The sequence below is a fragment of the Schistocerca piceifrons genome, chromosome 8, assembly GCF_021461385.2.
Source record: "Schistocerca piceifrons isolate TAMUIC-IGC-003096 chromosome 8, iqSchPice1.1, whole genome shotgun sequence".
Classification (NCBI taxonomy): Eukaryota; Metazoa; Arthropoda; class Insecta; order Orthoptera; family Acrididae; genus Schistocerca; species Schistocerca piceifrons.
In genome coordinates this window covers 382904228-382922093 of record NC_060145.1, presented here as the reverse complement: position 1 = coordinate 382922093, position 17866 = coordinate 382904228, and positions in this window count along the sequence as shown.

Here is a 17866-nt window from a genome sequence, read left to right as displayed (position 1 = left end):
CTTGATATTCATACAAGTCGTTCTCTTATCTCCAAAGGTCTCTTTAATTTTCCTGTAGGCGGTATCTATCTTACCGCTAGTGAGATAGGCCTCTACATCCTTACATTTGTCCTCTAGCCATCCCTGTTTAGCCATTTTGCACTTCCTGTCGATCTCATTTTTGAGACGTTTGTATTCCTTTTTGCCTGTTTCACTTACTGCATTTTTATATTTTCTCCTTTCATCAATTAAATTCAATATTTCTTCTGTTACCCAAGGATTTCTACTAGCCCTCGTCTTTTTACCTACTTGATCCTCTGCTGCCTTCACTACTTCATCCCTCAAAGCTACCCATTCTTCTTCTACTGTATTTATTTCCCCCATTCCTGTCAATTGCTCCCTTATGCTCTCCCTGAATCTCTGTACAACCTCTGGTTCTTTCAGTTTATCCAGGTCCCATCTCCTTAAATTCCCACCTTTTTGCAGTTTCTTCAGTTTTAATCTACAGGTCATAACCAATAGATTGTGGTCAGAGTCCACATCTGCCCCTGGAAATGTCTTACAATTTAAAACCTGGTTCCTAAATCTCTGTCTTACCATTATATAATCTATCTGATACCTTTTAGTATCTCCAGGGTTCTTCCATGTATACAACCTTCTTTCATGATTCTTAAACCAAGTGTTAGTTATGATTATGTTGTGCTCTGTGCAAAATTCTACCAGGCGGCTTCCTCTTTCATTTCTGTCCCCCAATCCATATTCACCTACTATGTTTCCTTCTCTCCCTTTTCCTACACTCGAATTCCAGTCACCCATGACTATTAAATTTTCGTCTCCCTTCACAATCTGAATAATTTCTTTTATTTCATCATACATTTCTTCAATTTCTTCGTCATCTGCAGAGCTAGTTGGCATATAAACTTGTACTACTGTAGTAGGTGTGGGCTTCGTATCTATCTTGGCCACAATAATGCGTTCACTATGCTGTTTGTAGTAGCTTACCCGCATTCCTATTTTCCTATTCATTATTAAACCTACTCCTGCATTACCCCTATTTGATTTTGTGTTTATAACCCTGTAGTCACCTGACCAGAAGTCTTGTTCCTCCTGCCACCGAACTTCACTAATTCCCACTATATCTAACTTCAACCTATCCATTTCCCTTTTTAAATTTTCTAACCTACCTGCCCGATTAAGGGATCTGACATTCCACGCTCCGATCCGTAGAACGCCAGTTTTCTTTCTCCTGATAACGACATCCTCTTAAGTAGTCCCCGCCCGGAGATCCGAATGGGGGACTATTTTACCTCCGGAATATTTTACCCAAGAGGACGCCATCATCATGTAATCATACAGTAAAGCTGCATGCCCTCGGGAAAAATTACGGCTGTAGTTTCCCCTTGCTTTCAGCCGTTCGCAGTACCAGCACAGCAAGGCCGTTTTGGTTATTGTTACAAGGCCAGATCAGTCAATCATCCAGACTGTTGCCCTTGCAACTACTGAAAAGGCTGCTGCCCCTCTTCAGGAACCACACGTTTGTCTGGCCTCTCAACAGATACCCCTCCGTTGTGGTTGCACCTACGGTACGGCTATCTGTATCGCTGAGGCACGCAAGCCTCCCCACCAACGGCAAGGTCCGTGGTTCATGGGGGTAGACCTCCTTAATTCATATAATCTTATGCAAACCGTATTCTTTCCAACTAGAGTGCAAGGGAACAATAGAACAACCATAGACAACATTTTTGTTCATTCTTCATTACTAGAAGGGCATTCTGTTAGCAAAAAGGTGAATGGCCTTTCAGATCATGATGCCCAAATTTTAACTCTAAAAGATTTTTCTGCTGCAACACGTATTAAATATAGTCATCAGCTGTTTAGGAAAGCTGATCCAGTTGCTGTAGAGACCTTTGTAAACCTTATCAAGGAACAAGAGTGGCAAGATGTTTATAGCGCTGATTCAGTAGACGATAAATATAATGCTTTTCTCAAGACTTTTCTCGTGCTCTTTGAAAGTTGCTTTCCGTTAGAACGTTCAAAACAGGATACTAGCACAAACAGGCAGCCTGGGTGGCTGACTAGAGGGATAAGAATATCTTGTAGAACAAAGTGGCAATTATATCAAAACGTCAGAAACAATCAAAATCTAAATGCAGCAGCCCTTTACAAATAGTACTGTAAGGTGCTTAAAAATGTTATTTGGAAGGCAAAAAGTATGTGGTATGCAGATAGAATAGCTAAGTCTCAGCATAAAATTAAAACCTTATGGTCAGTCGTGAAGGAAGTGGCTGGTCTGCAGAGACAGGTCGAGGATATAGAATCAGTGCGTAGTGGGAATGTCCGTGTTACTGATAAGTCGCATATATGTACAGTATTTAATAATCACTTTCTGAATATAGCAGGTGAACTAAATAGAAACCTAGTCCCAACAGGGGAATCATATAGCGCTCTTGGAAAAAGTGTTCCGAGACTCTTACCTGAAATGCTCCTCCATGATACTGACAAGAGGGAGATTGAGTTAATAATTAAATCACTAAAGACCAAGAACTCTCATGGATATGACGGGGTATCTAGCAGAATACTGAAGTATTGTTCTATGTATGTTAGCCCAGTACTTAGCCATATCTTTAACTTTTCCTTTAGGAGTGGTCAGTTTCATGACCGATTAAAGTACTCGGTAGTGAAGCCACTTTATAAAAAGGGAGACATTGATAATGTTGAAAATTTTAGACCTATTTCTGTGCCATCGGTGTTTGCTAAAGTTATCGAGAAGGTTGATTATACAAGGTTACTGGAGCATTTAAATTCACATAATTTCCTGTCAAATGTTCAGTTTGGTTTTAGAAATGGTTTAATAACTGAAAATGCTACATTCTCTTTTCTCTATGAGGTTTTGGACGGATTAAATAAAAGGTTGCGAACGCTAGGTGTTTTCTTTGATTCAACGAAGGCTTTTGACTGTGTTGACCACAAAATATTGCTGCAGAAGTTGGACCATTATGGAGTAAGGGGAGTACCTTACAATTGGTTTGCCTCTTACTTTAAGAACAGAAAGTAGAAGGTAATTCTCCGCAATATTGAGAGTGGTAGTGATGTTCAGTCCCAATGGGGCACTGTTAAGTGGGGCGTTCCCCAAGGGTCGGTGCTGGGGCCACTGCTGCTTCTTATTTATATAAATGATATGCCTTCTAGTATTACAGGTGATTCAAAAATATTTCTGTTTGCTGATGACACCAGCTTGATAGTGAATGATCTTGTGTGTAATATTGAAACAGTATAAAATAATGTAGTTCATGAAATAAGTTCGTGGATTGTGGAAAATAATTTGATGCTAAATCACAGTAACACTCAGTTTTTACAGTTTCTAACTCACAATTCGACAAGAACCGATATTTTGATCAGACTGAATGGGCATATTATAAGCGAGACGGAACAGTTCAAGTTCCTAGGCGTTCGGATAGATAGTAAGCTGTTGTGGAAAGCCCATGTCCAGGATCTTGTTCAGAAACTAAATACTGCTTTATCTACCATTAGAACAGTATCTGAAATAAGTGACACTTCAACACGAAAAGTAGTCTACTTCGCATATTTTCATACGCTCATGTCGTATGGTATTATTTTTTGGGGTAATTCTTCTGATTCAAAAAGGGTATTTTTGGCTCAAAAACGGGCTGTTCGAGCTATATGTGGTGTAAGTTCGAGAACCTCTTGTCGACCCTTATTCAATAGTCTGGGAATTCTGACATTGCTCTCACAGTATATATTTTCTTTAATGTCGTTTGTTGTTAGCAATATTAGCCTATTCCCAAGAGTTAGCAGCTTTCACTCAGTTAATACTAGGCAGAAATCCAATCTGCATGTGGAATGCACTTCCTTGACTCTTGTGGAGAAAGGAGTGCAGTATTCTGCTGCATCCATTTTCAATAAGCTACCACAAGAACTCAAAAGTCTTAGCAGTAGCCCAAACTCTTTTAAGAGTACACTGAAGAGTTTCCTCATGGCTGACTCCTTCTATTCTGTCGAGGAGCTCCTGGAAGAGCTAAAAAATTAAGCAAATTCCAGTGTTACATTGTTGATTTTCTTTATTTAAACTTGCGACTTGTCACCTGAATATGTTTTTTTATATTTCATTTTATCTGTTTCTAATATCGTGTTATAATTTCATGTATTGACTCGTTCCATGATCATGGAGACTTCTCCTTAATTTGGTCCCACGCAACAATAAATAAATAAATAAACAAACAAATAAAAGAAAATCCCCAACCCGGCCGGGAATAAAACCGGGGCCGCAACTCAACAGTACTGGCATAATAAATGGGTATTAAAGCTCAACCCATCAATAACTAAAGCAGTACTGGTTGGTCATTGTAGCCTCATTAGCAAGGAATATCGGGAATCCCCATAATCTGTAACTTTAAATGGGACAAATGTCGGTTTCTCTCCTTCTACAAAGAGTCTAGGGGTAATAATAGATAAAAGTCGAAACTACACTGAGCAAATAACAGCAATGTGCCAGAAGACATCAGCTTTTCTCCATGCCTTGCAAAAATATAAAAAGCTCTTTCCTCTTGACCTGAAGAAGAAACTTGTACAAACACTTATACTTCCAGTTTACTTATACTTTCAGTTATTTCCTCATGAAAGCTTACGGTCTCTATAACTGACTATGAATGCCTGTGTTCGTTATACCTGCGATGTTCGAATCTTTGACTAAGTTTCATCGTCAGATGCACAGATATCTTGGCTGCGTGCAGAAGAGCGCATAGATTTCCGTACTCTCTGTTGTTTTCTACTGTTTCATCTACATACACCGTCCCTCTTATCTCTCCTCGATCTTAACGCTCTTGCCTGAACAACATGGCAGAAACACCCGTTCTCTTCACAGCAAAATCCTTTTTATACCATTCCATCGTTTAGCTACTTTCTCCAAGTTCTTCTCAATACCAGGAAGCCAATTCTGGAATAACCTCTCATGTTATACTAGAGAACTGAATAACAGCTCCCATTTCATAAGACAGTTAAGGACATACCTTCTAAGATAAGGATTACCGTGTACATCCCTATTTTCAACATGATCTTCCTAATTTCCCTTCAGAGGGTGTTTCCGTAAGAGTGTGCAAAAATGTGACATGCCATAGGAAACGCTCCACTGAACAGCCTGGAAACCTGGGGTCGGAGAAGCCAGTTTAATGAGTTATGAAAGTAAACTTGTCTACCGCTTTTTTTAGTATTACTTTTTTCCAGCTTGTTTACAACTAACATGCGTGCAAGTTTACATATACTGTGCTGTTTATTTACACGTACATTCTTTATTTCCTGCCTGGGAAGAAGGAAGATGAGCCTGATAACCAGGAAGCCTACCTGGCGGTCGAAATGGCCACCTGCACTAGTGGTTCGTGAAAAGAGCTCTACCTGAGTTCTTGGAGGTCGTACCCTTGGCTGTTCGTGAGAGTATGTGGATACAACATGACGGTGCACCGCCTCAGTTCCGTGTAGATGTTCACAACTACCTCAATGCTGTATTTCCTGGTCGCAGACCGAGCGAGGTGGCGCAGTGGTTAGACACTGGACTCGCATTCGGGAGGACGACGGTTCAATCCCGCGTCCGGCCATCCTGATTTAGGTTTTCCGTGATTTCCCTAAATCGCTCCAGGCAAATGCCGGGATGGTTCCTTTCTAAGGGCACGGCCGACTTCCTTCCCCGTCCTTCCCTAATGCGATGAGACCGATGACCTCGCTGTCTGGTCTCCTTCCCCAAAACCAACCAACCAACTTTCCTGGTCGCAGAATTAGAATGGAAGGTCCTATTGTATGGCCTGCGAGGTCACCTGTCCTGAATGCCTTTGACTATTACCTACAGGAATATTTAATATCACATGTGTATCAGACCCCAGTGAATACGGAGATGGAATTAGTTGGCCAGGAATGTAGTTTCCTGTGATGTGATTCAAAACACACCAGGGATATTTGTCAGAGTGCGTCAGAATCCCGTTCGCCGATGTCATGCTTGCAATGAAGTTGATGCCGTAAGTTGCTGTACATTTTGTAACATACAGTGCAAAGGGTACTTTCATTGTGTCAGTGATGTTTTTTACAGTTAAATGTAACTAATGTAAATTAGAAAGTACACAGTAATCTGACTTTATTCCCGTTATCTCCTTAAGCTGGCTTCTCCGACTCCAGGTTCCCTACAGCAAAATGTTCACTGGAGCATCCTCTATATCCTGTTAAATTTTTGCATGCTCTTACGCAAACACCGTATATATTTATATGATGTAGTCTCCTTAAATTTCCTTGCCTCAGAACTCGCTATATCAGAAGATATCTGTTTTGTAGACCTATGAATCCCTGTTATATCTGTCAGTATCTTTACTATTACTGTTCTGTTATTATTATTATTATTATTATTATCATCATCATTATTAATGGCAGCAGCTGCAGTAGCCTAAGTACTGTCCGTATTAACTTCATCAATTTATAGTCACTATAATTTACTCGGAATGGCACTTCAGACAGTCAAATCTATGTAATATTAGTTTCCTATAAAAGTATTATTTTGTAGGTAACTGTGAAGTAAAAAAGGAAGTATGTGTGTGAAATCTTGGTCTGATGTAAGAGAGGACCTGATGGCCGTGATCATATCAGTTTAAATAACTAAATAAGTAAATGACATAATGCAATAAACGAGGACGTGCAGAAAAGTAAAGCCTGCAAATTTTTCATGGGAAAAATCATTTTTAATGAAATAAACGTAATCTATATTTTGCATCTTTATCCTTCATGCCAACATATTTACCTCTGAACATGCGAAGAGCACCTCTTCCATCGAGAGACCAGTCTGTTGACACCGTCACTGTAGAGAGTATGAATTCGTTCAAATGGCTCTGAGCACTATGGGACTCAACTTCTGAGGTAATTAGTCCCCTAGAACTTAGAACTACTTAAACCTAACTAACCTAAGGACATCACACACATCCATGCCCGAGGCAGGATTCGAACCTGCGAACGTAGCGGTCTCGCGGTTCGAGACTGCAGCGCCTAGAACCGCACGGCCATATGAATTCGTTCACGGAGTCAGTACCTCACCTCCGCCTACAGCGCTTCATTGAGAACAGAATAAAAAAAAAGACGAATACATTACTTTTTAGCACGTTGCGTTTACTCATGCATTTAAATTCCCACTGAGATATAAATTACTAAAGCGTAATACTTTTTACTAATACATAAATTATCAGAGGGCTTAGTGCCAGATAACGTGTCACTTGTATTCCGTATTCATTTGGTTGACTTTCTCTTTTTTGGTACAAAACGCGGCTGCAGTCGAGTAAATCAAGTGCACCGCAAGAAAAAATTTAGTACGCCCTTTCAGAGGTTCCCATTTCACTCAAGATTTATTACTGCGACAGTGCATATGGAGTATATGAAATTTTTACTCTTATATATCGAGAGGACAAACGGTTCTGAGGTACCAGGTATCGACCCATGCTGAAACATCCATTTACTAATGATGTACCCTCCATGGGCTGCAATGCAGGCGTTAAATCTGCCATCCAGTCGAACGCACGAATGGCGAAAACTGTTCTGGGATAGGTTATTCCTCTCCTGCTAGACCTGTTCACGTAGTTTTGTAAGCATTGTTGGTTGACGGGTCGCAACAGTCACTTCTCAACCTATCATACCCCACACGTCCTCCATTCGAGAAAATGTCCGCAGCTCGTGGTCTAGTGGATAGCGTTGCTGCCTCTCGATCATGCAGTCCTGAGTTCGATTCCCGACGGGATTTGGGATTTCCTCCGCCCGTGGACTGGGTGTTTGTGTTGTCCTTACCATTTCATTAACATTCGGGAAAGTTGCGAGAGTGGACAATGTAAAGCTGGGAATTTGCACGGTCGCTGATAACCACGCAGTTAAGCGCCCCACTAACCATATATAATCATCATCATCATCATCATCATCTTCATCATCGACACAAATACGAGGATCGTGCTGCCCAGGAAGGTTACTACACATATTGCAGAGAACTTGACTTTCACAGGTAGTCTGTGGACGAATATTATCGTGTTGGAACAACACATCACCTTCCTGTTGCAGAAACGGTAAAAGAATGAGTCTAACAACATTCTGCATGTACCGATCACTGGTTGGCGCTCCCTCCCGAAACACCAAAGGTCACCGAGAGTTGTAGCTTATCGTACAACAGACCACAAGGCCTGGATTGGGTCCAGTGTGTCTTTGACGAATGCACTTAATGAGAAAGCGCTCACCAGGTCTATGTCGTACATGCAAACGACCATCAGCTATGTGTAGGCACACTCTGCTTTAGTCGCTGAAGACCACGGTGCGCCATTCCATCATCCAAGTGATCCTCTGACGGCACGAGTGGAGCCGTACACATCCATGCTGTGACGTGACTGGAAGACGGGCTAGAGGTGTGCGTGGCTGTAGTCCCAGTGGTAATACACGGTTCGCAAGAGTTCGTGTTGACATTTCTGAAATCACAAGCCTTCTTATCTGTGCTGTGATAGCTGCACGATCTGCCACTGCTGCCCTTACAATGCGACCATCCTGGCGGCCGTCTGTGCTGTGTGGACGTCCAGAACCTTGTCTACGGGTGTAAGTATGTTCATGTGGCTACTGATAACAGCATCGTTGCACAACTGACTCAGCACGTCCTAGTCGTGTGGCAATTCTCCGAAAGGACGATCCCACCGATCGGACAGCAGGATTTGACTGCTTTCAAACTCGTCCATTTCGCTGTAGGAAACACAAGTATGTCTACATAGTATGAACGTCTTTTTGCTTCACACATTTGCACCCCACTAAGCCTTCTGACTATGGGTATTCGCTGTTAAAGGGTAGACACAGATGGCGCTCTGCTACCTACGTCACTACGCTGTCTGTTGACAGACGATGTTGGAATCATTATCAGCACATCTACTATCCCCCAGGTGGCGTGTGGCGTCATGAGATCAAAGTCGACGTCGTCTTTCCAGATGTACTAACTTTTTTCCCGACAGTCCGTTAGCCACAATTAATTTGTTTCCCAAGAGGTTATTTTTAGATCTGTAGATGGTCATGAACATGCATTTAATTTTTCCAAAGGAAATTCCGCACTGGCTGTATCAATGATTTTTATTAAATCTGCGACCGGTTCCGCACCACTTATCGGTGCATTCTCAGGCAGTCTGTACAAAAAATAATATGATAAGAGCTCATATAAAATATTCGATCACCCAATTCTGAAGGATAAACTGAACTTTTAAACAACCAGTTTTTTCAATGAGACAAGAAAGTACTCACATACGTTATTTATAACTACCATATTATTAATAGCGTATGTGAGTACTTTCTTGTCTCATTCAAAAAACTGGTTGTTTAAAAGTTCAGTATATACCTCCAAATTGGGTCATGGAATAGTTCATATGAACTCATTATATTATTGTTTGTAAAGACTGCCTGAGGATGCACCGATAAGTGGTGCGAAACTGGATGCAGATTTAATAAAATTCCTTGATACAGCCAGTGCAAAATTATCTTTAGGAAAATGTCAATGTTTGGCCGTGGATGCCCGCCCTACGAAACAACTTGGTTTTAGTTGTTATGCGTTAGAATCCTTTGTTTCATTTAACAATACGCGAGAATATAAAGTGAACATTATGGTATCCTATAAAGATACAGACCAAGGTTAGTAATCTGATATGTATCTCTTCACAAAAGGATTTTATTTACCAACGTTTGCCTTTACAAATCAGTATGGCTCTAAGAACTAGGGGACTTAACATCTGAGCTCATCAGTCCCCTAGACTTAGAACTACTTACACCTAACCAACCTAAGGACATCACACACCTCTATACAAGAGGCAGGATTCGAACCTGCAGCCGTAGCAGCAGCGCGTTTCCGGACTGAAGTGTCTAGAACCGCTCGGCTACAATGGCCGGCTAACAAATCAGTACTGTAATACACCACTGGCCATTAAAATTGCTACACCAAAAAGAAATGCAGATGATAAACGGGTATTCATTGGACAAATATATTATGCTAGAAATGTCATGTGATTACATTTTCACGCAAAAATGGTTCAAATGGCTCCGAGCACTATGGGACTTAACTGCTGAGGTCATCAGTCCCCTAGACTTAGAACTACTTAAACCTAACTAACCTAAGGACATCACACACATCCATGCCCGAGGCAGGATTCGAACCTGCGACCGTAGCGGCCGCGCGGTTCCACACTGTAGCGACGAGAACCGCTCGTCCACTCTGGCCGGCCATTTTCACCCAATTTGGGTGCATAGATCCTGAGAAATCGGCTCCCAGAACAACCACCTCTGGCGGTATAACGGCCTTGATACGCCTGGCTATTGAGTCAAACAGAGCTTGGATGGCGTGTACAGGTACAGCTGCCCATGCAGCTTCAACACGATACCACAGTTCATCAAGAGTAGTGACTGGCGTATTGTGACGAGCCAGTTGCTCGGCCACCATTGACCACACGTTTTAATCGGTGAGAAATCTGTAGAATGTGCTGACCAGGGCAGCAGTCGAACATTTTCTGTATCCAGAAACGCCCGTACAGGACCTGCAACATGCGGTCGTGCGTTATCCTGCTGAAATGTAGAGTTTCGCAGGGATCGAATGAAGGGTAGAGCCACGAGTCGTAACACATCTGAAATGTAACGTTCACTGTTCAAAGTGCCGTCAGTGCGAACAAGGGGAGACCGAGACGTGTGACCAATGACTCCCCATACCATCACGCCGTGTGATACGCCAATATGGCGATGACGAATACACGCTTCCAATGTGCGTTCACCGCGATGTTGCCAACCACGGATGCGACCATCATGATGCTGTAAACAGAACCTGGATTCATCCGAAAAAATTACGTTTTGCCATTCGTACACCCAGGTTCGTCGTTGAGTACACCATCGCAGGCGCTCCTGTCTGTGATGCAGCGTCAAGGGTAACCGCTGCCATTGTCTCCGAGCTGATAGTCCATGTTGCTGCCAACGCCGTCGAACTGTTCGTACAGATGGTTGTTGTCTTGCAAACGTCCCCATCTGTTGACTCAGGGATCGAGACGTGGCTGCACGATCCGTTACAGTCATGCGGATAAGACGCCTGTCATCTCGACTGCTAGTGATACGAGGCCGTTGGGCGTTCCGTATTACCCTCCTGAAACCACCGATTCCATATTCTGCTAACAGTCATTGGATCTCGACCAACGCGCCAGCAATGTCGCGATACGATAAACCACAATCGCGATCGGCTACAATCCGACCTTTATCAAATTCGGAAACGTGATGGTACGCATTTCTCCTCCTTACACGAGGCATCACAACAACGTTTCCCCAGGCAACGCCGGTCAATTGCTGTTTGCGTATGAGAAATCGGTTGGAAACTTTCTTCATGTCAGCACGGTGTAGGTGTCACCACCGGCGCCAACCTTGTGTGAATGCTCTGAAAAGCTAATCATTTGCATATCACAGCATCTTCTTCCTGTCAGTTAAATTTCGTGTCTGTAGCACGTCATCTTCGTGGTGTAGCAATTTATTGGCCAGTAGTGTATTTAACACATAGCTTATCTCGTTGCAAAAGCCACAAATTTATTGAAAGACAATTCCATTTTCGACCACAGCTGTATTGTGGCTGCAGTCATTTGTTTCCGCACTGCCGACTGAGAGTAAGCACTTGCAAATAGCGTATCTCTGATATCAGTTGATACTGTGGAAATCAATTACCGTGGTCATCCTAGCAACCGAACCAAAGTGGAAATAGGTGCAGCAAGTTGTTTACTTTTTTATTCTTATCTTTTCATGGAAATAATCTGGGTTATGGAACGAAATTAGCAACAACAGTGGAAACTGACGAACAGTATCTCTAGTGTTCACCAGCATAAGTTGAGAGCGATGTATATTATTTTCGAAATGTTGCAAGTACGCGGTTCATAGCCCGAGACGTTATTACTGCTTATATTTGCAGCACTTATGCTGCGATGAGACGATTGTCTGTAGTAAAGCTCTTTTTAATCTCCCTAAATCTACTTTGGTTTACTTAAAAAATTGTAATATGAGATACAGTCTACAAGTGTTCTACATTTTTCATCGCCTGATTAACGGATAGGTCATGAGAGAAAGAGTAGAAATACTGGCGTAAAGAGGAATACAGACGTTTATATATTACTCCTTCTATTTGCGAATGAAGCAGGACTAGATGTGGGGACTGTGGAGTCGACATGAATTGTAAGAGCGCTTCTGGAGCGTTTGTATGGAGGCGGAAGTAAACCCTTTCTACCAGTTAATGAGACAGCAGGCTTTCCAGAACGTCCTCAGAACTAAGTACGTGAGTATGAAACACTGATAACTTCTGCTCCTGAACGCGTCATTCCCCATTGTCACAAAATAAGACTATGTTCGATTCGAAAGCAAGAAGGAAGGAAGATTTGGTTGTACGTCCCATAGACATATAGGTCATTAGAGACAGTGCACAGGCTCTGATTTTGTCTATAATGGGGAAGGAAACCGGCCGTTCCCTTTGAAAGGAACCATCCTGGCATTTGCCCGTAGCGATTTGGGGAAATCTTGGAAAACGTAAATCCCTATGGTCGGACGCGTGTTTGAACCGTCACGCTCCTGAATGCGATTCGGCTTCAGTGTAACATTTGGTACCGCAGATCGATACAGTCCTCTACACCGTCTCACAGCAGGCAACGGAAACGCATATTTTCTACAGACTGTCGCGCAGGGATCCAGTGGATTCAATAATGAGCGCCCACTGAGCCACGCCGTCAGTGATTGGGAGCGCCCTCTGCCGCCGCTTTATAGCATTGCCGATGGCTGCTACACAGCCCAGTCTCAAGTCCCAGTCTCCAGCAGTCTTGAGCCTTAGTCAGCCTTCAACCACTGGCTCGTGCATTAGTAGTGGGGGCCTCACATTGCACTACACTCTTCATGTAATAGTTAGCTCTTATTGCTGTTCGTTCTGTTGTTCATTTTCTTCCCAACGGTTGGAGAAAAGTGAAAGTTAAATAAAACTTCAGTTTTCCGTATTTACGTGTTCGCTAATAATTTCCGCTCCTCTTCAACTTCCTGTGACGACAGTTGCTGCCCCACTTCCTAGCCCATCTCTCCTTACCATTGTGTACGAAGGAATGCGCAGCAGTAAGCACTACTGTTTTTACCACAGACGGGCCAGTCGGGCAAGACGGGCCAGCTGGTCGTCGTTAGGTAGTGGTATCATGTGGATACGTTATGGGGAGTGTGATTATGATGTTTGGCGTGTGGGGCGCTCAACTGCGCAGTCATCAGCGCCTGTACAAAGTCCCAATCTTTACACAATCCAATTTTAGCCACTTTCACGAATCATGATGACGATGATGAAATGACAACAGCAACACCCAGTCCCCAGACAGAGAAAATCCTCAACCCGGCCGGGAATCGAACCCAGGACTCCATGATCCAGAGGCAGCAACGCTAGGCACTAGACCACGAGCTGCGAACTTCGGGGGTGTGGGTCAGCAAGTAGGAACTATGGCTGTTGTCATATCAGCAGACATGTTGCCGCGACCACTCGGTCAATCAGCTCCTCATCTGGCGTACCAACACTGGGTGCACTGAGTCCTAGTCCTCCCACAATGGAAAGATTCCTCGCACTACCGGGATGCGAACATGGATCCTCTGCATGGTAGTCAGCCATACCGAACACTTAGTTAAGGTGGCGGAATTCGGCTTCAATGTGATGACACGATGTGTGGCATGTAGGCCTTTTGGCGTCTTGTGCATAAAGCTTCCGTTTAAAAACCAAAGGGAAATCGGTTATTGTGGAGTGAATGTGCGAAATTTTGCTGGAATAATTCATTTATTGGACGGATAATCAATGCCATAAGTAGAAATAATGCAAACGTATGCCAGAAGTGTATTAACAACCTTGTTGCGCGTATCGTATCTTAGCAACATGGCAAGAAATATTAATACTAACCTCAGGCTTTATGCACCTAATACGGATTTCTATAATGAAGTACTAATTCAAAAAATTGTCCAAATATCCAGTTAGATCTTAATATAGTCTCGTAAGTGGCTCAGTGGTACTAACTGGTTTTAAATGGACTGGAACGTAAAACTGTATACTTCACTTCTTCTATAGCTGGGTACCTCTTCTATATCGCATCAGTTTTTACGGTAATTTAGATAGCCCATAAGGCAATACGATATAGGACCCTCCTCCTCCTCTTAACACATGTGGGTTCCAACATCTGTACTGTAATAAGCTGAGGTGACAAAAGACCTCCTAACATCGTGGCGGATCTACTTTTGCCCGGCATAGAGCAGCACCTCGGCGTTGCATGGAGTCAACAACTCTTTGTAAGTCCCCTGAAGAAATATTCAGCCGAGCTGCTTCTATAGCCGTCCATAACTGAGAAAGTGTGAAGAATTTTGCACACGAACTGACCACTCGATTATGTCCCATAAATTCTTGATGGGATTTCCGTCAGGAGATATGGATGGTCAAATCATTCGCCCGAATTGTCCAGAATGTTTTTTCAAACCAAACGCGAACAGTTGTGGCCCGGTGACATGTCATCATCGTTGGGAAACATGAAGTCCAGAAATGGTTGTAAATGGTCTCCAATTAGCCGAACATAACAATTTACAGTCAATGGTCGGTTCAGTTGGACCAGAAGATCCAGTCCATTCCATGTGAACATAGGCCACACCATTATGGAGCCACCACCAACTAGCACAGTGCCTTGTTGACCACTTGTGTCCGCGGCTTCGTGGGTTCTGCGCCACACTTGGACCCTTCCATCATCTCTTACCAACTGGAATCGGGACTCATCTGACCACGCACGATTTTCCAGTCGACTTGTGTCCAGCTTATATGGTCACGAGCCCAGGAGAGGCACTGCAGGCGACGTCGTGCTGTTAGCAGAACACTCGCGTCGGTCGTCTGCTCCCATAGCCAATTAACACCATTAGCCGCACTGTCCTAACGGATACGTTCGTCGTACGACGTATTTCTGAGGGTATTTCACACAGCGTTGCTTGTCTGTTAGCACTGACAACTCAGCGCAAACTCCACTGCTCTCAGTTGTTGAGTGAAGACCGTCATTGTGAAAGGTAATGCCTTAAATCTGATATTCTCAGCGCACTCTTGACAGCGAGTTATGGAACTGCGTAACTATTTCCGAAATGAAATGTGTCATGCCACCATCTCCAACTGCCATTCCACATTCAAAGTATGTTAATTCTTAATCAAGTCAGAAACTTTTTCACGTAAATCGCCTGAGAACAAATGACTGCTACGTCAAGGAACTGCCATTTTACTCTCCGCCACCTGTTTATGTGGATACCGCTATCCCATGAATTTTTGTCACCTCAGTGTATATTGTGGAAATAATAGTACTGACATGGTGTAATCCAACTCTGTTTTCCAGTTTTATTATAACACTGCATGAAATATAAAGCAAAATTGTGCCTAGCATATACATAATCTGTTACCGGTTCTAATGTATCACATAACTATTTGTTACCACATCACTATTGTTTCATTTTATAGTGTGACTGGCACGCCTCATTAAGATGTTGGTATGAACTTTTGTAGTTCAGATTTGAAACTGTTATTTCTAATAGTATATGTGGCATGACATATGATGTGTGAGTTCCGATCCTCTACTTTTATGGAATAGCACATGTGAGAACATAATATGCCAGTGAATACTGAGTCAATCGACCACCCATAGGTAGGATTTTAAACATCTTTGGTAATGTCATAACAGCAGTGTCTGTACCACCATCTACGATATGTCAGCTTTCTGTAAATGTTGGCCAACGGACGTAATCATGCACGTTGTCGTATTGCTTTGGCTCCACATACGCACAGAAATACGATTTATATCGATCCATATGCACCAGCGATCTGGTAAAATGTGAACTGGAGCGTGAAGCTTAAAATATGTAAATAACTTGGTTTATAAAGCACATGTATCGGTGAAAGCTTGTAGACAATTGATCTATAAACCAACGTCACCGTTTTTAATCTATTAAAGGTGCTTGGAAATGACCCACGGTTGAAATTAACTAATTGTACGGATAATAAACGGATTTCAGCTTACGTGGACAATGTTTTCGTTCTTAAAAATGTAGAAAAACTGTATTTAATGACTACATTATCTATGAGTTACCATTTTTATAAGTCAACTTATTCAAATACTTGAGTATAACATCTCGTATGGATAAAAAGGATTAGGCCGGTGTCAAACTTCTGCACGCTGTCGAAATATTTAGGAAATTTAGTCAGTACACAAAGGGCACTGGTTATATTTCAGAAGTTTTCATTCTAGTCTAGTCTGAATTGTCCAAGTCTAAGCTACACTTCAGACAAATAGCTTCACAAAAGACTTCTAACACTTAAATTTTGATTAAGTGTTAAGAAATTCCTCTTTTTTTAGAAATTATTTTATTGGTATGGCCATTCTGAATTTTATATACTCCTTACTACGCCCTTCATCAGTTATTTCCTTGCTGTGATACCGGTACTCATCTACTAACTCAGCGTCTAGATGATGGGTGACAGTCATTCTGAAGGTGACAGCCATCCAATGTCCTGATATTTATTAAACGCCTCAATTGTCACCGATCACAAATATTTGTTTATTCAATTACCGGTAATTGAATAAACAGATATTTACGATCAGCGATTATTGTGGCCTTTGCGAAAGTTCACATTAGTGTCTCATTCCCTAATCTAGTCCTCTCAGCATCGCAGGATTTGTTGCGACCACATTGTATTACCTTTACTTAACTTTTGTTGATGTTCATCCAGTAATTTCTTTTCAAGATACTAAATATTCTGTTCAACTGCTTTTCCAAATCCTTTGCCGCCTCTGACAGTATTGGATTGCCACCGGAAAACCTCAAAGGTTTAATTTATTCCCAGTGAACTTTAATTTCCTTCCAAATTACCTCCTTGATTTCCTTCACATCTTGATCATTGTACATACTGAATAATATAGAGGACGGGCTACAGCTTATCTTACTCCGTTCTCAACCTCTGCTTGCCCTTCATGTCCTCTGACTCCTATCAATACTGTTTGGTATTTTAATCTTGCGTCCTGAAAAATTTCAAGGAATGTAGTCCAATCAACAGCGTCACTAAATCTAGAAATGCTACACCCGTAAGACTGCCTTTCTTTAATCTATCTTCTACGATAAGTCGCAGGGTCACTATTGTCCCTAGTGCTCTTACAGTTCTCCGGAACACAAACTGATCTTCCCCGATGTCAGCTTATTCCAGTTTTCTCATTCTTCTGTAAACAGTTCGATACTTTGAAACCATGATTTATTCAGTTTGAAGGTTTCGTACTATCAGCATCTGTCAGCACTTACGTTCTTGGAAATGGAATTATTATTTTACAGTTTGCCGACAGGAATTACTGGTCTGTATCTCGCAGATATCGCTAGAGTACTAGTTTACCTTTCTCGTCATTCTATCGTAATGTGAGACCGAATTTTTCTCCGGGGAATTTTAGGGTTGTTGCGCTACAGAAGCTAAAACAGAGGAGGAAGCTACGGCTCTTCTTTCGTTCTGTGGTACACGGATTCAAAGCGTGGAATCCGATATTCGCAAACCTCTTTGCCGAATTTTCGCAGTCGTCATTTGGGGGTATCGGCGCAGCGGCGAGATAGTATGTGCAGAAACTGCGTGCGGGTAATCAGCTTAAAAGCTCCGGCGAGCCGGCAAGCGGCTGCGCCGTGCTGTGCTGTGCTGTAGCAAGCAGTGAGCGCCGTCTGCATAATCACGAGCGCACTGGGGGGGCTTCGGGCCCGAGGCGGCGCCGTAGCCGTGGCCTAATGAAGACGGATGATGCGACGGGTTGTAAGGCTGGCAACTAAT